This window comes from Pteropus alecto, unplaced genomic scaffold, assembly GCF_000325575.1.
Source record: "Pteropus alecto unplaced genomic scaffold, ASM32557v1 scaffold40, whole genome shotgun sequence".
Taxonomy (NCBI): Eukaryota; Metazoa; Chordata; class Mammalia; order Chiroptera; family Pteropodidae; genus Pteropus; species Pteropus alecto.
Genome location: NW_006431919.1, coordinates 4,283,714 through 4,292,333, shown reverse-complemented (window position 1 = coordinate 4,292,333; position 8,620 = coordinate 4,283,714). Strand labels below are relative to the sequence as shown.

General features: G+C 40.0%; 1 protein-coding gene and 1 pseudogene across 5 annotated transcripts in view; both read right to left on the bottom strand.

Moving 5' to 3' along the window:
* The window catches only part of GRIA1 (glutamate ionotropic receptor AMPA type subunit 1), a 284,539-nt gene that overhangs the window by 165,655 nt on the left and 110,264 nt on the right, over positions 1–8,620 (bottom strand). The window lies entirely within an intron of this gene.
* On the bottom strand, positions 85–718 carry LOC102885972 (annotated as a pseudogene).

The following is an 8,620-nucleotide window of genomic DNA, read 5'->3' as shown; positions in this document are numbered from 1 at the left end:
CCTGATTCTGTCCAGAAGCAGATCCAGGAGTCCTTGCCTTCCTTCCTTCCTTCCTTCCATCCTTCTTTCCTTCCTTCCTTCCTTCCTTTGATTTGGAATCTCTGAAAGATGCAATGTCAACTTCAGACCTGCATTTTGGCTTCTAAAAGAGGTTATTTTGCTTGTCCTATAGTAGGGTCTCCACTGAGGTCAAGGCCAAGAAGTATATCCTCAGAAGAAAGGAAGGACTCTTCAGCAAGTTTAACATTCTCCTTGGCAATGGAAAGGCCACCTCATCTGTCCATTGCTGTCAAACGCCTAACATTAGTGTCCAAGTTTTCTTGTTTGGACTGCTCTACATCCTCAAATACAAATTCCACATGTGTCCTCTTGGTCATTCTTATAGCATTTTCCCTCCTGGGTGTGCTGCTTATTCAAGAGAAACTTGACACTGTCATCTACAAATATTTTAATGGCACTTTTGGTGACCATTAGAGTATCTTCAGGGCTAGCAGTAAGCTGATGAATTATTTGGAACACCTGGACGCATTCCTTTAAAGCTCTTTACTTTGTCAGTCAGTCATCCGATCATGGATTGTTAAGACTTGGCTTCTTGGCTATTAATTTTATGGTATTAGAACTATTCAATGGATCTATTCAAGTAGGCATGAAGTTTCACTTCATGAAATTCTGAGTAAAAGATTGCCTTCCTTGGCTGTCATTCTTCTGCCTCCATCATGATTTATTGAATAAAAAGTTCTTTCTCAAAACACTTTTATTCTTGATATGAATACAGTATATTTTGGTCAGTAAGTCTTGTGATCTTGAACTTCCTTCAGATTGCTTTGCTTCCACACATTTTGATAAGATTATCTGTGTATGTATGTAGTGCTGGGCTCACCTTCACCACAGTGATGGACCACTATTGCAGGCCTGCAGAGCCCATGAGCTTTGGGCTGGGGCAGTACCGAGCTCCAGTGGCAGCAGCTCTGTGCAAGGGTGCCCTGGCCGCCTGTGGGAACGTTCATGATGCCTTTGCCATGTTGCTAGTTCTGGGACTGTGCGTGGTGTGCCATTCATCCACCATGGCTGCTGCATTTGTGCTCTGTGGCACTGTGTGTGCGTAGCCTCCACAGCTGAACTTTCCAGAAATCTTTTGCCCTGGAGCTTCAATTAATGCCCCCAAATGTATTCCTCCCTTTGAATTCTGCTGTATATTAGTTGGATTCATATAGTGGCAATTTCTATTTAAAATTCATTTATTCTATAAATATTTATTAATTGGCATACTATATGCCAGGAATTGTGCTAAGAAAAAATATCCTGGAGGAACTAGTGGGTGGGAAACACAAGTGATTAGAATGTGGGATAAGGAGTATTATGATTAAGAGTCAGGAAGGGTTTCAAAGGGAGCATAAAGGACGGCATAACTAACTGGGTCATATAGGGTTTGAGAAGCCTTCTAGGAGGAAGTGTCATAGAATCTGAGACTTAAACAACAAATAAGATTGTAGCAGGCGGAGAATAGAAATATTTCACTCTGGAGAGGTTGAGTAGCTTTACTTGCATTGCTCCCTCTGTCCCTGCCCCTGCCCTCTAATACTGCAAACTCGTATAGTCCTATCATTTCCCTCACCCATAGATGGTGACCTTGAAATAATGGAATGAATATATTTGGCCTGGTTGGTTCCAGAGTCAAACAGATCTGAGTTCAAACTCCAGCTCCACCACTTCCTGGCTTTGTGACTTTGAAAAAGAAATTAGCATCTCTAAACCTTAGTTTCTACATTTTGAAATAGAGATTAGCAGTAGCGCCATCATTTTAAGGTTGTCGCAAGTACGAAAATGACTCGATAATATACAAAGGAACATAGCACAGCACTGAGACCAGACTGATCCCCAATGACAGTGACTTTTAGTGATGGTGGTAGTTGTTACTAGGACCACCTAGATTCTGGCCTCTGCATGAAAAGGAACCTGACTCATTTTTCTTTGTGTTTGTCACTGTGCCTTGAACTATACAGACTTATTAATAGGCATTTAGTAAATACCTACCGATGGATTTGTTGATGTTTATTTTCCATTAATTAATTAAACAAATATTTATTGAGCACTTACCATGTGCTCGGCACTGTTCCACATGCTGTGAATGCAACAATGAACAAGGCACACTCCTGGAGCTCTCATCCTAGAATTCTGTTTTATAAAATTGATGGCTACTTATACTTTAGAGTCAGGTTTGAAAAATATCATCCAAAACATGAGAATTACCTAAATTGTTAGCGATGATAACTATAAATCTACTTGATGTTTCTGGAGAAGCTGATTCCTTATCTTAAGAACTCTTTAAGGAATTCAGTGTTTCTCCACCTGCCACTGGGTCCTGCCTGAATCTAAAATGATTTCCATGTTGCTCCACAATCTACATCACAGAGTCCCTCCCATAGGTCTTATCAGCAACAGACCAATTTGTTAATCGCTTCTCTTTCTTTCTACTGCATTCTGCTGGCATCTGAGAAGCTGTCTGTTTAGGAAGAAAAGTGGATTATCGATCAAGCAATTTAGATTTAACCTCAGTTTTGCTGTTAATCAATTTGGATATATATTTTCATTTGTTCTTTCAATGACTATTAATGGAGTGCTTAATAGAGGCACAGCATGGCCCGGTTGAAGATTCAGGCTTTAGTATCAAAATGCCTGAGTTAGAAACTAGCTTTGCTACTTTCCAGCTCATATTCATGGATGACTGACTTGGCTACTCAGTTTCCTTACTTGCAAAATGGGGATAATAATCATGCCCACCTCATAGGTTAATTATAAGGATTAAATGAGTTAATACATGTGAAAATCTCTGAACAGTATGCCTTCAACTAGCACATTCTCAATAAATGTGAGCCATTATTACTTTATTGTTAATATTTGTTGTTAGCTATCAAACTCCAGGCACTGAAGAAATACTGGGGGGCAGGGTGGGGGGGAGGAGGGGAGAGTCGTGGTATTTGTCCTTAGAGAACTTGCCCTCTTATAGGCGAAGAGACATTAGACAACTAACCATGCAAATAAATGCATCATTACAAGTCGTGATATGCCAGGCTCTGTGCTAGGAAAAAATATCCTGGAGGAACAAGGTAGGGTGGTGATCTGAGGAGTCCCAGTTCAGCTGAGACCTAAAGAATTAACATGTTGAGTGATGAAGAAGACCTGCGCCCTTATGTGTGAAAAACTGTCCAGAAAGAGAGAAAAGCATGTGTAAAGGCCCCGAGATAGGGACGGAAGGGTCTGTGTGGTTATAGTGTGGAGACTGAGAGGAGAGGCAGCTGACACAGTGGGCAGCGTTTGTGCCATGCAATGCTGGGCGGGGCATGTGGAGCGTGAAAGTTTTCCTAAGGGCAAAGTAAAGCTGTTGATGTTCCATGGTTTCCTTTCTGGCACACAGATTTCCCAAAAGTAAAAGAGAGGAGTATATAAAAAAATTCTCTCAAGCCCCTTTAACACCGAAGAATATGACATTCTATGATGGCTAAACAAAAAAAAAGTGGCTGTTTCTGAGAAAAGTAGGAAAAAAATAAAGAAATAGAGCGAGGGAGGGAAAGAAGGAGGTAAGAAAGAAGGAAAGAAGTGGCTGACTAAAACTTCAGTAGAGACATAAAGTCTAGAAGGAAATTTTGGATAGTCAACGCAGATAGACTTGGTACCTGCTACATCTGTGTGTGCGCAGATTTGACTTATGCATGTATTAGTACGTTCGCTGACTTGGCAGGATTCCAAACTGGGGGAGCCTTTCCAAGGAAGACAAATAAGACTAATGGGTTGGAAACGTTGGAGAGCGGGGAAAAAACGATATGTCAATCACTTTGGTTAAATGCATGACTACTGGATATGAAGCCGCATCAGGAACAGCTCCTGCCAGAAAGCTGGTGTTCAGGAACGGAAATGCTTGCCGAGGCACATGGTTGAGCAGCTCCTTTCAGGAGCTGCTTGATGGAAATCAAACAGAATTGCATTAGGAAAGGAGTGGCTGAGAAAGTACTCTCTGAAACAGAAATTTTTATTGGGAGAGGAAAAGAAAAAAGAGTGTAGTCCAAAAAGAAGCACTGACTCCAAGAATGCTAATTTGTCCCAGCCTTCAGGATCCCAGAGGAACCTGAACACTTCTTGCTGTGATATTCAGATGCAGAGGCATGCAAGGCAGAGAAAATCAAAAATAAATAAGTGTTCTTTGGACTTAGATTTCTCCTTTCCAGCTGAGTAGAGCTAAAATTTAAGGATTTATGAAAGGAAACCGCACAGGGGTCCAACTCTGCAAACACTTTGTTATGCTAATACTGTCTCTAGCTCTCAAAACTTGCTGTTGATATGGGCTTGTATAGTTGGGCATCCTACGAATCTTGTAGCAAATGCTGGGCAAAGTACTGTCTGGAGTTACCTCAATGCAATGGGAAATAAAAGGAGCCACTTTTGCTTTATGAAAAGTTATTTTCTAGTAAGAAAATATCCATTAACAACATGTCTCATTCTCTTAACTACATCCTGGTTTGCTTGTGGTTCAATTAGCATATGCCTGATTTGAGTTAATAATTGCAGCTGCCATTTAGTGAACATTTACAATATGTTTTAGGTACTTAAAACACATTATCTCATTGATTCTTCGTGATGCGTTACAGGATAGATTTTAACATTCCCATTTTACACAGGAAGAAACAGAGGCTCAGAGAAGTTAAGGAACAGGCAAGAAAGCACATGTTTCTGGGACTGATATGCAGATCTGATTGCTAAGCCCATGTTTCCTCTGGACCCATATTTTCTTATCTACAAAATAGGGATGGTTAATAATAGCGTCCTCAAATTCTCATGTTCCAAAAGCACTCTCAGGAAGACTGCCGATTCAGCAAGTTCACTAGTATTTCTGTTTTGCGTGCTTTTCTCACCATGAGGCACTCTCTCCCCATCCATTCTCAGCATTTCAGTGCATTCGAAAATTTTCTCTTATAAGAACTTTTCTAGAATCTTCAGCCTCACATAGGTACAGATGAAAGATAACAGGAACCAAAATTGAGCATTCGTTCCTTACTTTTCTGCAGCTGGTAGTCAGAGGCTCACACTATCCCATTTTGAATCATCCCAACGTCAGTGAAAGGCGGACGAGGCCAGCATTCTCTCAGTTTGCAGATAAGAAACTAAGGCACAGATAGGGAGAGTGACTTGGCCAAGGTCACACAATGAGTTAAAAGCAGAGTCATGACTACAAGCTCACATTTCCTAAGTCCCAGTCTGGTCTGGTACCTTTTTCTGGAAAACCACACTGTTTCCCTGAGTTACGAGATCAGGGGCCCAGCAGGGGCCCAGCAGGAAGCGGAAAGGAACAAATGGGGAGGTCAGAGAATACTTTCCTTCCTGCCCCTGTTCCCTCAGTTTTAGCCAAACTTTGTCAAGTGAAATACAGGCCCAGATATTTCCATTTTTTAAGAAGCTGAGCATCTGGATTTTCATATGCAAACTCAGGATTTTTAAAACCTGCCTCAAACTTCTATTTTAAATCTCTGTGAGCTGGAATTCGCACTGGGCAACTGGTTTTCCACCTCTGTCTCATATTGAAGAAATGATAGTTTGATTATGGTTGCAGAGATAACGGAAGCCCTTTCGACCACAGCCCATTGCTTGGAAGATCCAAACCTCAATCAATCAAACCTCAGAGAACAGTGGAGATTCTGAGTCCTAAATAATCAGATTAGACAGAGATACTCCAAATGCTTAGGAGCTGAGAAGATTGTGCCTGTGGTGGGATAGTAAACCAGTGCTCCAGAAAAAAAAAAAAAGTGGCATTTGTCAGTTTCCATGGTGTAAATAGTCCCATCATAATCAATAGATACCAAGATATCAATGGCTTAACAACTAGTTTGCAAAATGCAGAATATTTAACAACTGGCTCCAGATATTTAACAATTTGTACACCACAGTTCAGTTATTTCCAATTGGTTGCATATCATAATCACCAGTACTGTTTTTAAAAATTTAGTTGCCCAGGCTCCACTCCAGATCTACTAAATGAGAATTTCTGTGGGTGGATCCTAGAAATCTGAGTTTTCAAAAACTTTCTGAAATGAGCAGCAAGATTTGGAAATCCATAATATAATTTCCACATCCAACTAAAAAAGAAATAGCCTGTTTAGGACTTTGAGTGTAGACCAGAGATAAGAAAACCAGGTAACTGAGAGATACAAGATAACCATGTTAAATATTATTAAATATTTATCCTAATAAAGCAAATTTAATTATAAATGGCAGTTTTTATTTGAGTTCCTCTATGTGCCAGTCACTGTTCTAGGTATTTCACATGCACTGCTTTTTAAAATTCACACGACAACACTTTGAAGTGAATATCACTGTTATTCTCATTTTATAGATGGGGAAATTGCAACATAGAAAAATGAAATACTTGTCCAAGGTCACCATGTGAGTATATAGGAGAATCAGGATTAGAATCCAGGCAGCCTGGCTCTGCAGACTACACTGTCAACCACAATTAAGAAAAGTACCTTCTCCCTGGAGGCAGATATTATTTTGCATAGAGTAGCTGTACTCAGAAATTTTTCATTGAATTAGACTGAGCAAAGGACAGTTATAGATTTTTTTTTTTTAAAAAAAGACCACACACTTCTGTCTTCCGCAGGGAAACTGCAAGTCTTTGTAGGCTTTTCTTCCATTCCAGTGACCCTCTGACAAGGCCTATAGATTTCCTGATCAAGGACAGAGAGAGTCAAATTTTCTACCTCATTTTTTGTGGCTTTGTTTTCACCTTACTTGGCACCCTGGAGAGCACCAGCACTCCTTACACTGCCGCTGCTCTGGAACTACAGACCATGGGAGACACACACCACCTGTTTCTGAGTCATCCTGCTTTCAGTCTTCCATTCGACACTGTCCTGGTCTCACATCATGGCTGAGACTGGAAACAGCTCTCGGTGCAGATGTTCTGCCATGTAGGACAGTCTGGCAGTCTGTCCTCACAGGGCAGCTCTGGGCCCAGTAGAGATTCTCGATCTTCCTGGCACGTGGAGAATCCAATGACAACTCTATAAAATCTTTAGGAGGATTTTTCCAGCAAAATTATAAAAGGAAACAAACAAACAAACAAAAACTAACCTTCATTTACCAAGTATATAAAGCCAGATTTAGAAGACATAAATCCAGGGAGGTCAAATGGTACCTTCCTAGTATGTTTATCTCCTACTTTGTTTTAGACAGAATTTAAGGCAAGAGTCCCAATCCCAAGCGCCAACAGTGGCTGTACTAATGTAAACGAGAAATGACCCAACTGGACACTGTGGTGATTGGGAGAGTGCATGGCTCAGCTAAAGGAAAGAAACCACTGCCCAACTCAAGCTCATTGTAGATACATCTATCAATTTTTCAAGTGAAGGTACAGGACTTCCACTTGTATTAATGAGAGACTAAATAATTTGAATCGATGACAGTGAGAACAACTAGAAAAGCTAGACAAAATACTGAAAAATCTGCTGGAAGATGTAGAAGACCTAAGAAGAGAATAAAGAATTATAGAGCCAGGATTTATAGCTGGAGGAAAGCCAGGGAGATGAGCCTTGTGCTTGGAGCTGTTTTTGCCCTGGAGACATTTACCAATTCTAGAGGAAGCAGCTAAACTAAGAGGAGGCAAGAATACCAAGTTGGGGATTAGAGTTTAGCTTTTAGTCATCTCAATCTCTGAAATGATAACAGATTGGTAGTACACAAGGCAAACATACCCATTGGGGGGAAAAGATAACTTTACCCTAGGCCTCAAATTATTTCTACAAAAAATTCTGCAAATACAATGTCTAGCCCACAATATAAAAATAACCAGTTATACTAGAAGATAAAACAACATAAATAAAAATGAACAGAAAGGAAGATAAAATACAGACAGACCTATGGGGGCTCAAGATATTAGAGTAATCAAACTTATATTTTATAATCAGCAATGCTTATTATCTTCTGGGAAGTAAAATACACAATTGACAATTTCAAGAGACTATTGAAAACCATGTAAAATAGTCAAGAGGAAATTTCGGACTTGAAGAAGCTCAAAGAATTTAATAGGCCTAATGGTAGATTGGATACAGCTTAAAAGAGAATTAATAACCTTCAAGGTAGGTCAAAGGAAAACAGAATTAAAGTGCAGGAAGAGAAAGGGATGGAAAATACAGAAAAGAATGTAGGAGCTATAGTGGATACAGTGAAAAACCCAAACATACACACGGAGACGGTCGTAAGAAGAAAGGTAAGAAGAGGATACAGAAATGATGTTCGAAGAATCAGTGGCCAGGAGCTTTCCAAATCTGATGGAAGACATCAAGGCACAAATTGAAGAAGTCCGCCATACTCAAAGTATGTTAAATAAAAGAAGTCCCACCTAGACACAACATAATAACATTGCTAGAAGCTAAAGACAAAGAGAAATTCTCAAAATTACCTATGATGAGGGAGGAGTGGGAGACAGATTACTGCCAAAGATCAACAATAAGACTGACAGCTGACTCTTGGCAAGAAACAACTGAATTATATCTTTTTTCTTCAAAGAAAATTGCAGTGAGACGAATGACATTGTTTCACATGTTTGCAAATCCCTTTGATGTCTGTCTTA